The sequence below is a fragment of the Aethalodelphis obliquidens genome, unplaced genomic scaffold, assembly GCF_003676395.1.
Source record: "Aethalodelphis obliquidens isolate GAN/ISIS:26980383/991018 unplaced genomic scaffold, ASM367639v1 scaffold4, whole genome shotgun sequence".
NCBI lineage: Eukaryota > Metazoa > Chordata > Mammalia > Artiodactyla > Delphinidae > Aethalodelphis > Aethalodelphis obliquidens.
Window position 1 is genome coordinate 43,233,733 of NW_020837948.1, and position 11,754 is coordinate 43,245,486.

At 35.5% G+C, this 11,754-nt stretch overlaps 1 long non-coding RNA gene across 1 annotated transcript in view; it reads left to right on the forward strand.

Moving 5' to 3' along the window:
- Window positions 1-5,581, forward strand: part of LOC113617338 (uncharacterized) — a 254,836-nt gene extending 249,255 nt beyond the window's left edge. Inside the window, exon 5 of the long non-coding RNA XR_003431601.1 lies at window positions 2,627-5,581. This is a non-coding gene — a long non-coding RNA (uncharacterized LOC113617338). The remainder of the gene's footprint in view (window positions 1-2,626) is intronic.
- The last annotated feature ends 6,173 nt before the right edge of the window (window positions 5,582-11,754 follow it).

Consider the following 11,754-nt stretch of genomic DNA (forward strand, 5'->3'; position numbering starts at 1 on the left):
ACACATGCCCTGAGCATATAGTTAGTAAATTACTCAGAATCTGTACTTTCCTGTCTTAATATTTTAAATGCATATGAGTTGTGTACATGTTTTTTTAAAGAAACTCCTGTTTTAGTGAAATAAAAAATGAATGGCAACCTAGAAGACCTCATAATCCATTATGCAAACATTTTCATTAAAACTTTTATGATAGTTTCTGTGCAATAAGGTTCCATGCTCAGGTCCAACTATCCCTGCAACATGGTTCCAGCATGAAGCACTGAAGTGACATCTTTAATATTTGACCTAAGGAAAAGGATAAGGCATATGAAAAGTGTTATCTCTTAACATATATTTAATATAGTTTATAGTCTAAGCTACTTGTACAGATATCATGAACTTAATAAATGACATTAAGTTATTTTTCAGTTTTTAATAGACACTCTTGAGGGGTCAATAGTTTCCGGAGTCTACACAAATTATTGTTACTCATAGGTGTGGATATACCCATGATATAAGACTTGAGAGGGTTGATGAAAAAATTCATGAAGAGGGCAAAAACCCTGCCCCACAATTGAACTAAATCAAAAGTTGATGTGCTCCTACATGCTAGTAATGATTGCAAAGGCTTAGTGTGTGCCTCATGTAATGGACATAGTGAGTTAATCCTCTAGACAGGGCAGAAAGCCTGCATAACTTTTTAGTACATAATATGGTGCTTTGTACCCAATAGACAATAACTGAATACTGTGCTTGACTACAAAAGAAATTGAAATATAAGGAAATATAACACTAGACAAGCAAATTTCTTGTTTAAATTTCTTTAGCCACTAAGAAACAAACACAAATCTCCATCATTCTTGCTATGCCAGGCTTTACAGTAGTGCTTTCATAATATTTTATAGATAGAACCACATTAAAACATCTGTATTTAAGGAGCAAACAAGGGAAAACAGCCAGGCAAAATTCCGAGAATAGAAATGACCAAAGTAGTTTGGGAAAAGTGTAGTATTCAGACAAGCCACTGGGTGAGGAGTAGGCAGGGGTAGGAATATTTTTTGAGAATGGTAAAGTCCTTTTTAGTGTCAACTTATGCCAGGGTCAAATAAGAGAATGACTGAAAATTATCCGTGTGCAGCAGTAGTGGCAACAATTTTGGTAGAGTGATAGAAGTGGTAAGAGAGAAAAAAGAGGACCCAGGATAAGTATATGCTGGATGTCAGCAGGTCAAAGGAGTTAACTCACAATGGTTTCTGTTTTCCCTGCTGAGTGGGAGGGAAGGTTGTCTCCTGGGAGTGAGGGTAAGTGTTTCGGAGAGATGAGAGTGAGTTTGAAATAGTTGCTGTGAAGAATGGGTGAGAGAGCTGACCAGGCAGCCCTGTGAACCTCATTGGGGTTGCAGACCATGACCGTAGAAGGTCATAAATGTTTTAGTGGAGAACCAGGTACTGCTGTGAAGTTTCCTCTTACTCTCTGGGTTTCTTTTGAAGATAAGGACTATATCTTAGGTTTCTAACCTCAGCAGATAACATAATGCCTGAATTCTATATAATGATCTATAATTATTTACTGTGTAATGAAATGCTGACCTATGTCATAAGATGTCAACAGCAACTATTGACTTATTCATGGACATCAACAGATAAACTTCCTTGTTTTCTGTCTATGCCAACTATGTCCCCAAACTCTCACACTATAGTTCTCCCTTCTAATCCCTCTTTCTCTGTGGCCCAGTATTTTCCCAGTCAAGTGATGGTGATCATAGAATACCAGGCATCTATCAAATTTAGTAATTGCAAAATCTTTCCAATGGAGATTCTTGGCATCATGGCTGTATTAGGGAAAAACCCAGAAAAGAGAAAAGCCTACTTGTATAATGAAATGTTCTTCTTGATCCTCATTTCCAAACTGATTTCCATCACAGAAATATACTATTCCTTAATGGTAAGCAATAGTTTCAGTTTCAGTTCATACAATCAGTATCTTTAGCGTTAGATCAACAGTATTAGAACTCTATATTTTGTGCTAACCAAATAGAAAAGCATCCTATTTCCTTTGTACTATAAAACTCTAGATAGAGTTAATTCACAGCTAAAACTTGAATTAAAACTCTAAACTGGTTCAGTGAAAGACAACCAATGATCAAGAACATTGTCTCTCATTAGCTCTGTTTTCTTAATACCCTGTGATGACTTTTGTTCCCCTGTGTATGGTTAGAAGTAAACAATGATGATTATAAAAAAAAAGAAAGAAAGAAAGAGTCTGGGATTGTATTCTACATAGACTAATGTGAAGGAATCGAGTTGAATGCATGATGGCCAATCTCAGCCATGTCATAGGATAGCTGGAACAAGATATATTTCACATCAATTCAAAATAATTTCTGTGCTTTTCCATTCATTTTAGCTGTATTGAAGAAGGGGACAGGCTGGGACTCAGGAAGATCACATAGCTGATGGCTTTCAAAATGAGACTGTATGTGATGTATAAGAACATCAGGCCTTCGTTCTAAATTGTGCAGGCACTAGTCTTCATTTAAAAAGTATGCTAGAAAAAATATTGCCTGATCACAGCCATGTTTTAAGATCTTCAATGCTTGTCTATGATTAGGGGGTGAAATGGCTTTAAATTTTTTTTTTTTTTTTAGAAATTCTGGCTTTTCTGTGAAGATCAGCCTCTTCCTAAGCTGCATCAACTTCAAATATTCTGCTGGCAGTGTCTGCACAAGAGGCTGCTAGGCTTCAGTCTGCTCGGGCCCTGGGATTCTACAGGGTCTAGAATCCTATGGTGCATGTCTATTCATTTCAAATAGTTTTCAAAAATAGAAAAAATGTGAGAGGATGAATGCTTAATATTAAATGAAAGGGATCTTGTGCTACAAAGCACACATTCTGCCTCTGTTGTATAGAATCCTAATTTTGAGGTTGAAATTTATATTCTTAATGTAATTTCAAAGTGGAACATAGCTTTTAAAACAGGAAAACAATAAAGGTGGCCATGCATAGCTTACAGATATGGCTGTGCTGGTAACGCCTGCACCGTGGTGTCAGGGTTCTCCATGCATAGGTTACCTTTAAAGCCAGTCAGGATACCAAGGTAAGTATTAAAGCACTTGAACCATACTCTGAGAAAATAAGGAGCAAGCGAGGGAGATGCCTGTGAGTTTTGTATAAACATTTCTCATATTGAGATTCCATTTCTCATTTTGTTTCTGCCTGGGTTCTCCAGGCACTCTACATAATGTTAATTATATCTTACAACTCCAGGATATCATTAAGAATATGTGAAATCCTCATTTATATTATTTTCAATTTGCATGTATTCTTATATATCTTTTGGACTTGAAAAATTATAAAAAGGTAAAAAATCAAAAAGTCAAAACAAAAATTTCCTTATGAATCTCAATGATGAACATGGAATATGTACTTGGTGGTACCCTGTACCCACTAAATAGAATTGGTGCTTATAGCTACATGTGTTTTACTTTCCAGGCTATAAGATAGAAGGCCATTAATGGATTTCTAGTTTCAAACAAGGCATCTTTAGTTAGAAAATGCAAATGAAAATTTTAGTAACCAGTCCTCTAGCACGATACTTGCCTTACATGTGAGAGGTGGTTTTGGAAATCAGTCACATCAACTTTCATTTTCCTTACCTGGACAATATTTTCAAATGCATTAACTTCTAATATAGGTTATTAAGTATATGACAAATCTGAATATCCATTGTGCATTTAATTTCATATTTTAATATTTTTATCCACTTACACGAAGAAACAGATGTAGAATACTTTTATTTTAGGGTCAATTATACCATATTGATAAATGAAAATGACACTGTACCTTATTATTATCATTAATAAAACCATTCCTTCAATGGGAAACTTCTATCTTTTTTACCGAAGGCACAAGCTTTTCCTTACCAGTGTATATCATGTGTCTTCTTTCAGGAAACAACAGATAAATGAAAAAAGAAAGAGAAACAGTTTACACCATAACTTTTACCATTGTCTTCCACCTCCGTGCCCTCCCTCCCTCCTGCCCACAAGCAAAAATAAAAAAATTATTTGAACTTGCCGGAAAGAGTTTGCTGTGACTAATTGCCTTTCTGGTGTGTGTGTGCCACACTTCATTTTATGATTAAGATTTCTGACTCAAGAAATTGTCAGCAAAAGACAATATATCAAAGTTTAAATATCAGTAATAAAACAGTACAGGAGATATTCTGTGACTACTTAGAACTGAAAGCGTTTTATTGAAAAAGGTTTGTTTTCTTTGGCAGCCTTCCATGACCTCCTACTGTTGACAAAACTAGCAGCCTGTCCTGTTTGAAGTGTAACTGTCAGCAGAAGCTGCTGCTTCAGAGCACTTACAGGATTTATCTCTAATATTTTCATCGAACACACTCGCGATACACCTTACATAATCTTTAAATTATAGGAAAATGCTAGAAGGGTGTTCTGCAAGTCACAGTCTGAAGTCAGGGGGGAGATTTATGGCTCTTTCCAGTCGACATTTGTGACTGACCTACAGCACACCAGGGCTGCTATTTCCCTTTCCTGATTCATGATAAGTGCAGCTGCCTCCAAATAAGCCCCCCGAGCCCATTAATGCTTAGTCCATTCCCTTATGGTAAATATGCACATCTCCAGTCTCACTTTTTAATGTTCAGCTGTGATGAAGTTGAATAGAAAACCAGGTTGCCTTAGCTTACTTGAAACCCTTTGCCAAGTAAGTGCCTCGCCATCAAAGCGTGGGTGCCCCAAAGTCCATCTTACCTCTGGCTCTAATTAAGGTGATGCTTTCCAGTCTAGTTTACTCACAAAAAAATTGCAAAATCGTTTTCCCCTTGCAACCTGGGTTTTAAGGTCCTGGACTGTGATGCCTTCCATTTTTCGCTGCCAGCACCCTATCTAATTAACAAAATTGCATCAAGATTGATATGAAGGTAAATATTAAAGGCACAAAAGGGAAGGGGAAGCAAATTATTTAAAATGTCAGAAAAGCCAAGACATTCATCTTCCCTGCCGCAATTTGTTTTTCATTAATAAAATATACATTGTTTTCCACTCGGAAAAGTTATTAGTGGCAACACAGTCTGCATGAAGCTTTGTCTCTTCCAAAATGAAGTCTTTGTTTAGACATTGGTGATGGGGGTTTTGTGTCATTGTCTAATCTGTCAGATTAGATGAGCAAGTGTATTTAGGGGTGTAAAGATGTGCAGCCACACCTGCTGTGCAAAGCTGTGAATTCACAACTCTTCTGACTATTAAAATGTGTTATGCTGGGAGCTCTTTTGTTGTAATAAAACTGTTGGTGGTTGCGTGTTTGAAGTGGCGCAAGTGTCAGGCCTTATTACAATCATAATAATCACACCAAAAGTAACCTCATATTTTGACTATTTAATGTTAATGTGGAACAAATTAAAGGCTAAGCACCTAATAGATTCGGAGATGTTAAATTGATTTTGCACTCAAATTTTTCTAAGGAAAAACAGAAGTCCATTAATGAAATAGTATTCACGGTCCAGAAAAAACTATAGTCATCTGAAGAAGAGTTTTGAAATAATATAGGAAGCAGACAAAGGATACACAACAAAATATGAAGCCAATGTTGTGACAATAAAATTATTGTCAGGAGAATGCTATTAAATGTGATCCTTAAAGAATGCCAATTATAATTTCTTTATTTGTTGATGTCTGTGCTCGTCATATGAACATACTCTGATATTTTATTCCCTCAGCTAAATATTGGATTGTGCCTAAGCAGAGATAATGCTTTCTATTTATCCCTAATTACAAGGTCAGTTTTTTTTTTTTTGCAGGTTCTATTATTTTACCGTGCTAAAATGTGGCTACATTTAATAATCTTTTATAACAAAGCAAAACAAGATAATATTAGCTGCCTCACTTATTAACTCACCATGCACTTTCTAAAACCTATTTTTCTACCTAATTTGTCATTTTATCGTGTTTTTTCCCCCCCTTTGGCATATTGGTGTTCTTTAAAGGATGTCTAAGAAATCTATAGGAATTTCTTTAGTGTAAGTTAGCAGGGTATTGGCTGAAGAAAAAGAAATTTTTTCTTCAGTATTCTAAAAAATTTTAAAAGGGAATGGAAAAAAGAAAAGAACAAAATGCTAAGCCTAAAGAGCCTCTGTTGTCACTTTTATAACACTAAGCAGCTTGTGGCAGGTTTAATAGACCCTAATCTAGAGAGGCCTTTTTAGAGACCTTAGACCTGTATGGCCTCATTAATTCAAACTGTACGTGACAGTTCAGAGGTGTCCTAAACCAGCCATTACGTGCATAAACAGGCTCGGATGCCAGCGTGGCACGTACACTGTCCTCAGATCAGAATTTGTCATCCTCGATGACTATGATTAGAGAAAACCTCTAAAACAGAAGAATTTTTTTCCTCTATAAATACTAATGAAGTCTGATCATGAGGTCTAGTTCATTCCCTTCCAAAATAGACTTTAAAATATTTTAACACTAACCTAGAAGAAGATAATGCAAACTTAACAGAGAAAAGGTACTGGTTAAAAATAATTGAAAGATATTGGCCTCCTTCAACTCTCCCCAAATTGTCATTTTATGGAGACTCAGGCATACAATTAGGTCGTTCTCATTTGACAATCATCACCATGCTGAGACCTGGATCTCATATGTGTAACATCTGGATTGTCCTGCAGATGTAGCAGGGTGACAGCTTCACACATTCCTTGAAAAGAGGCGTCCACACACTGACAGTTACTCATCATTCAGAAAAAGAAAAAAAAAAAGGATGAAATGAAAGAAAGATTTTCCTCCTGACTCTTAATTTAGGCTAATCTATGTAAATACATTATCTAATAACAACCAGCACAAGAACAGTTTTCCTGCACAATTGGAAATTGCAGCTGCTCCAAATTATAACAAGAAATATTTTACCTTGTGATGAAAAACAGAAAAAGTTTTACTGAAGGCCAAACTTTATATAAGAAAGGAAATAAAGAGTACTTGAAGATTTGATTTAATTTAATTAACTTTGTAATAATCTTAAATTACTTCTTTTTTAATCCTTATATAAATGCCCAATAAAGACTTTGAATGTGAAAATGTTAAAATAATACGTAAACCTAGTATTTTAATTAAATCAACACCAAACTAATTTCTAGCCATTACTTGTTGAAAGAAGTCTTTTTGATAACAGGATTGTTCATCCTAAAGCTTCATAAAGTAATAAATATACATATATATATATAAATATGTGAAAATTAATACATACACATGTATTTTTCTTTCTAAGCTGAAATTTTCTGCAAACCTGTAATGTTTATTTTATACTTAGTCTTCCTAACAACATTGGTGTTTTAATCGCTTACATTTTCCTCAGAACATTGTGCCCTTGTTTTCCAGGCCAATTTTATTCTGGATAAGCAAAATACTGACTCTGTTTAAAACTTTCCTGCACAGATGACATATTTTAAAAAGGCAGATATACAAAGACTGGTTTCCATTTCCTGAAATTAATGAAAGTCACTGTATGCAATGGATCTTTAGGCGAGAAAATACATTATTTTATGGAAGATATTAAAAAATGTTATGCAGACTTCTCTGTCTCTGTAGTATATCCAATCCAGCTACAAAGATTCAATACTCTTGACTTACATTTTTACGTGCTGGATTAGTCTTTATATTTGTTTTGATAGAAAAGCAGGCAACAGCCTATTTCATGGACAATAAATTCAAGATAGTAATGATGAGATAGTATTGCCTCAGCTAAGTACACTCAGATTGGAGGGTCACATATTTGACCTCGATCTAGTATGGTCCTTAATGAATCTATATACTTGATTAGGGTTACTGTCTTTTTATGGCTCAAAATAGCTTTGCATGGAAAACTAGCTCATTTTAAGTGGAGCTGAAAGAATCATTTTGCTTCCAACACATCTCTAAAACTTTTCCAAAGACTTTTAAATGCTTGCTTTAAAATTCTAACGTCCCAGAAAGCTGTCCTTCCCCTTGCCAATTCTGGTTTTGTTTCACAACCTTCACTGCATATGGAAAAAATTCTTCTCTGCCACCTTTTAATGGTATGAAGAATTCTATTTTTCAAATAATCAGTGTAATTTCTGAGATATTGCATTAAAGCCCTAGTCTTGCAGAATTTTTCATGTCTTCCTTACCTATCCTGTTTCACAAAAGAGAACTGAAGAATTGATGTTGGCATGTCATGTTGAGAAATTTGTTTAAGTAACAGTAAAAGGCAATCAACAGTAAGGATTAGAACTTGGAGCCATTATATGTCTTTTGTTCTATTTTGTGTGCTTTGTTCCCTTTATTCATTCATTTTTATTAGTATTCTGTCAGCTTCAAAGTAAATGGGATTTTTATAGGGTCCAGTCCCAGATATTACCATTAATGTTCTGGTTAGCATGCACTGCACCTTCTTCATTATGCAATGGTCTTTTACAGTCTCCCCGCTTCCTCGGAGTAGCTCTCTCCTTATCTGTGCTTCCAACTCCATCTGTCTGTCTCTCTGCTTCTCTCACTGCATCGCTCACTCTTAATTCAGGGAAGTGATTTCTTACCTCTTGTCACTCTCTTTCTTTCTTCCACTCACTCTCAATCAGAACTCGTTTCCTGATTCCGTGACTGCTCTGGACTCATGTATCTCCCTCACTCCCTTCCTCTTTCAGAATCATGATCGAGATTCTTTCTATCCTCTTCTTCTTTTTTTTAAAATGCAGCTTCTGAAAGCCTTCTTTTCTTTCTTTATCTTATTCGACCTTTCAGGACTTGGAATGTAGACAAAATTAGACAGTAAAATACTGATTTCACATTACTAGGTACACTCCTGAAGAAATAAATATTTTCTAAAAGTTTCTAAAAGTATGAAATGGTAGGCTTCCGTGCTCTCACTCATTAACAAATGTAGTGGACGTTTTAAATCAAGGGTATTTGGAGATGAAATGGTTACTTCTTAGGTGTGAGTTATTGTCTCTAACAATGACAAAAAAAATGAGAATACAAATAGACAGGTTGTTCATACTTCCAGTTGTGTTTCCTAGTGTTGGACTCAGGCCTGACTCTGGAAAGAGCAAAAGTGTTTGGATTTTAAGTCTTTTATATACCACTTCATATGCTTAGATTGCTTTTATATTGTTACTCCTCCACATTCTAAAATGTGTTGGTTACACATTCTTTTTAATATATGATCTTGGTTGGATGTATTTACACCGGAATTACAGTGCCAGAATAGTTAAGTCATTCTAACAATATCAGAAATTTCGTGTGGAATTCAATAGTTACAAGGATTTTTAAAATAGCATTATATATCCCTAAGCCCTTCACAGTGAATACAGTGGAAAGGTCAATCCGTTTTTCCTAAGTTTTAAAGGTAAAACAAAAATGCAATTTAAAAAGAGGCAACTGCATCTATTTTAGACCTTCTTTCTCACTTGGGTTACGAACAAGGTAAATTTTCAGTCACACACCACCAAAAGTAAGCATCACAGAAATGACCATTTTAATATATACTTTATTTCCATATCATTCCAATTTTGAATGGGAATTCTTTAGTAATTCTCTCAAGTGAATGCTGCCTTAAAAGAAAAATACCTCTATTGGCATAGAAATCTCCAAATACTAATGAAAGTGAAAAAGACTAGGAAAAACCAACAAACTTTAGGGGAAAATAAACCTCAGAGTTAAAAATAAATTGAGGACACTAGAGCAATCTCTACTATCTCTGTAACATAATTTGTAAATTAATTTTTTTCCTCAGTAAGATAATGACGCAAGTGCTCTTCCATTAATTACTAGGAAAAAAAAAAGCTGAATGATATAAATGTAATTCAAAAGGAAATACATTGATTTTTTTTTTTGCTCCATGTAATTGTCACATAAGTAGGCCATAAGCTATGATGTAGGCAACACCCACAGCTTATTGGAAGCAAGCTTGCATTTCCATAGTCCATTTTCACATACCCTAATAAACAGAATAAAATATTTAACATGACGGTAAAACTCAGTTCTCTCCCACCTCTTCTTGACAATTCCGTAGCTCAATATCCTGTACATTTTTGTTTGAGAGGATGAAGTTTTTTTGTTTTTTTCCTCCAGTAGTATTAATCTATTTTTCTGTCTTAGCAGGGATACATTAACCAGGACGAACTCTGAACACGTTTTTATTTCTTACCATAGAAAATACAGCTAGATAGCTCATTAAAATGTATCAGTGAATAATAACCTCTTCCTTTAAATTAACTAATATCTAAGTTTAATGAAGCTCCATTTATAGTGATTTTCTGGCTGAAGTGCTCTTCTCTCTGCCTAATTATGTGCACGGCTTTCAGACAACAAGGCGTGTCTTTAACATTAGATAAGAACCTGAGCTTTTATCTCAATCAATAGTCTTTAGCCTTTGAACTCCTGTCAGAGGAAGACCAGTCCGTCATGTTCAGTTCTACCTGATCTCTTTTTCTTCTTGATGCACGCTGCCATTTACAAAAGAAACACACACACACACTCACGCATGCTCACATACACCCATGCACACACCTAAGATATAAGCAGGCAAAGTGTTTAGATTATTTGCCTGTCTGTGTGTGTGTGTATGTGCATGCGCACAAGCATGTGTGGACAGGATCCTTTATAGCTGTAAAGATGTGTGACTGTAATGATGATGTTAAAATTTTCTTGTTTCCTTTCACTGGGCTTTGTGTATCTCAAAGGAGCCCCATATGGTGCTCTTTGTCCGTGTCATTACCTCGTTACAGCCACTGTCTGCCAGCCAAAGGTAGAGCGAACGCTGCAGCTGTAGACAGCGATACAACTGGAATTGTCTAAGGTCAACAGTGCCGTAATTACTTTAAAATGTCAGCGTACAATAAAATACAACAGTTCATCTGGCAGAAAGCAAATTAGCTTTGACCATAGCGTAATTACCCTTTTCTCAGCACCATTAGAAGAGATCAAATCTCCACATTCACTGTTTGAGGAAAGGCCATCAGAGTACACTCTACCTGACAAGGATGCACATTTGCCATTTTGAGATGTAATTAATTGTCCCTATAATAGAAATTTTTATATTTGACTCTGGAATTGAAATGTGTAATAACCTGGCTTCTTCATTTTAACCATTTTGATGCTGGAAAGAAAGGTCTGTTTTGCCAAGTGTAAATAAGTAGTATCAGTATCATCCAGAACATATTTTTCGTTTTGATGACAGTTAGCTCTACGGCAAGAGTGAAGTCACTTCCACACAAATTAAAAATGGTACTAATATCTAGATACTACATCAGAGGAACCAAATTAAGAAATTAGCAGCATTAAACTCTTCCTTTTATAGCTTCTTTTTCTTCTTTGCATGTATATTTCCTAGCTGGCTGGGATAATGTGAAGTGGCTTTATACTGATTTATTAAAGGTTGATTTCTGCCAGTGATCTTCGCCTATGCTTCCACCTCACACACAAGGGCAATCTAGGTAAAAGAATGCCCCTTCCCCCTCTCCCACAGGATTAATGTGTCATTATGCTAAGACATCCTCTTTTTTTTTCAAAGACACTCATCATTAATGGTGGAGGGTACAAAAGCACCAATGATATAGTAATTTGATTAACTCAGAAACAAACAGCAAGGAGCTGACCAGTGACAGTCCCTGTAGGGCAGAGACTTCACTGCTTGTTGACTTTCATTAATATTTAAGGGCGCCAAAGATGCTTTAAGCTCATTTGAAATGACTTAAGGTGTCTGAGCAGCATTTCTCCTTGTGACTGGTTGTAGATAT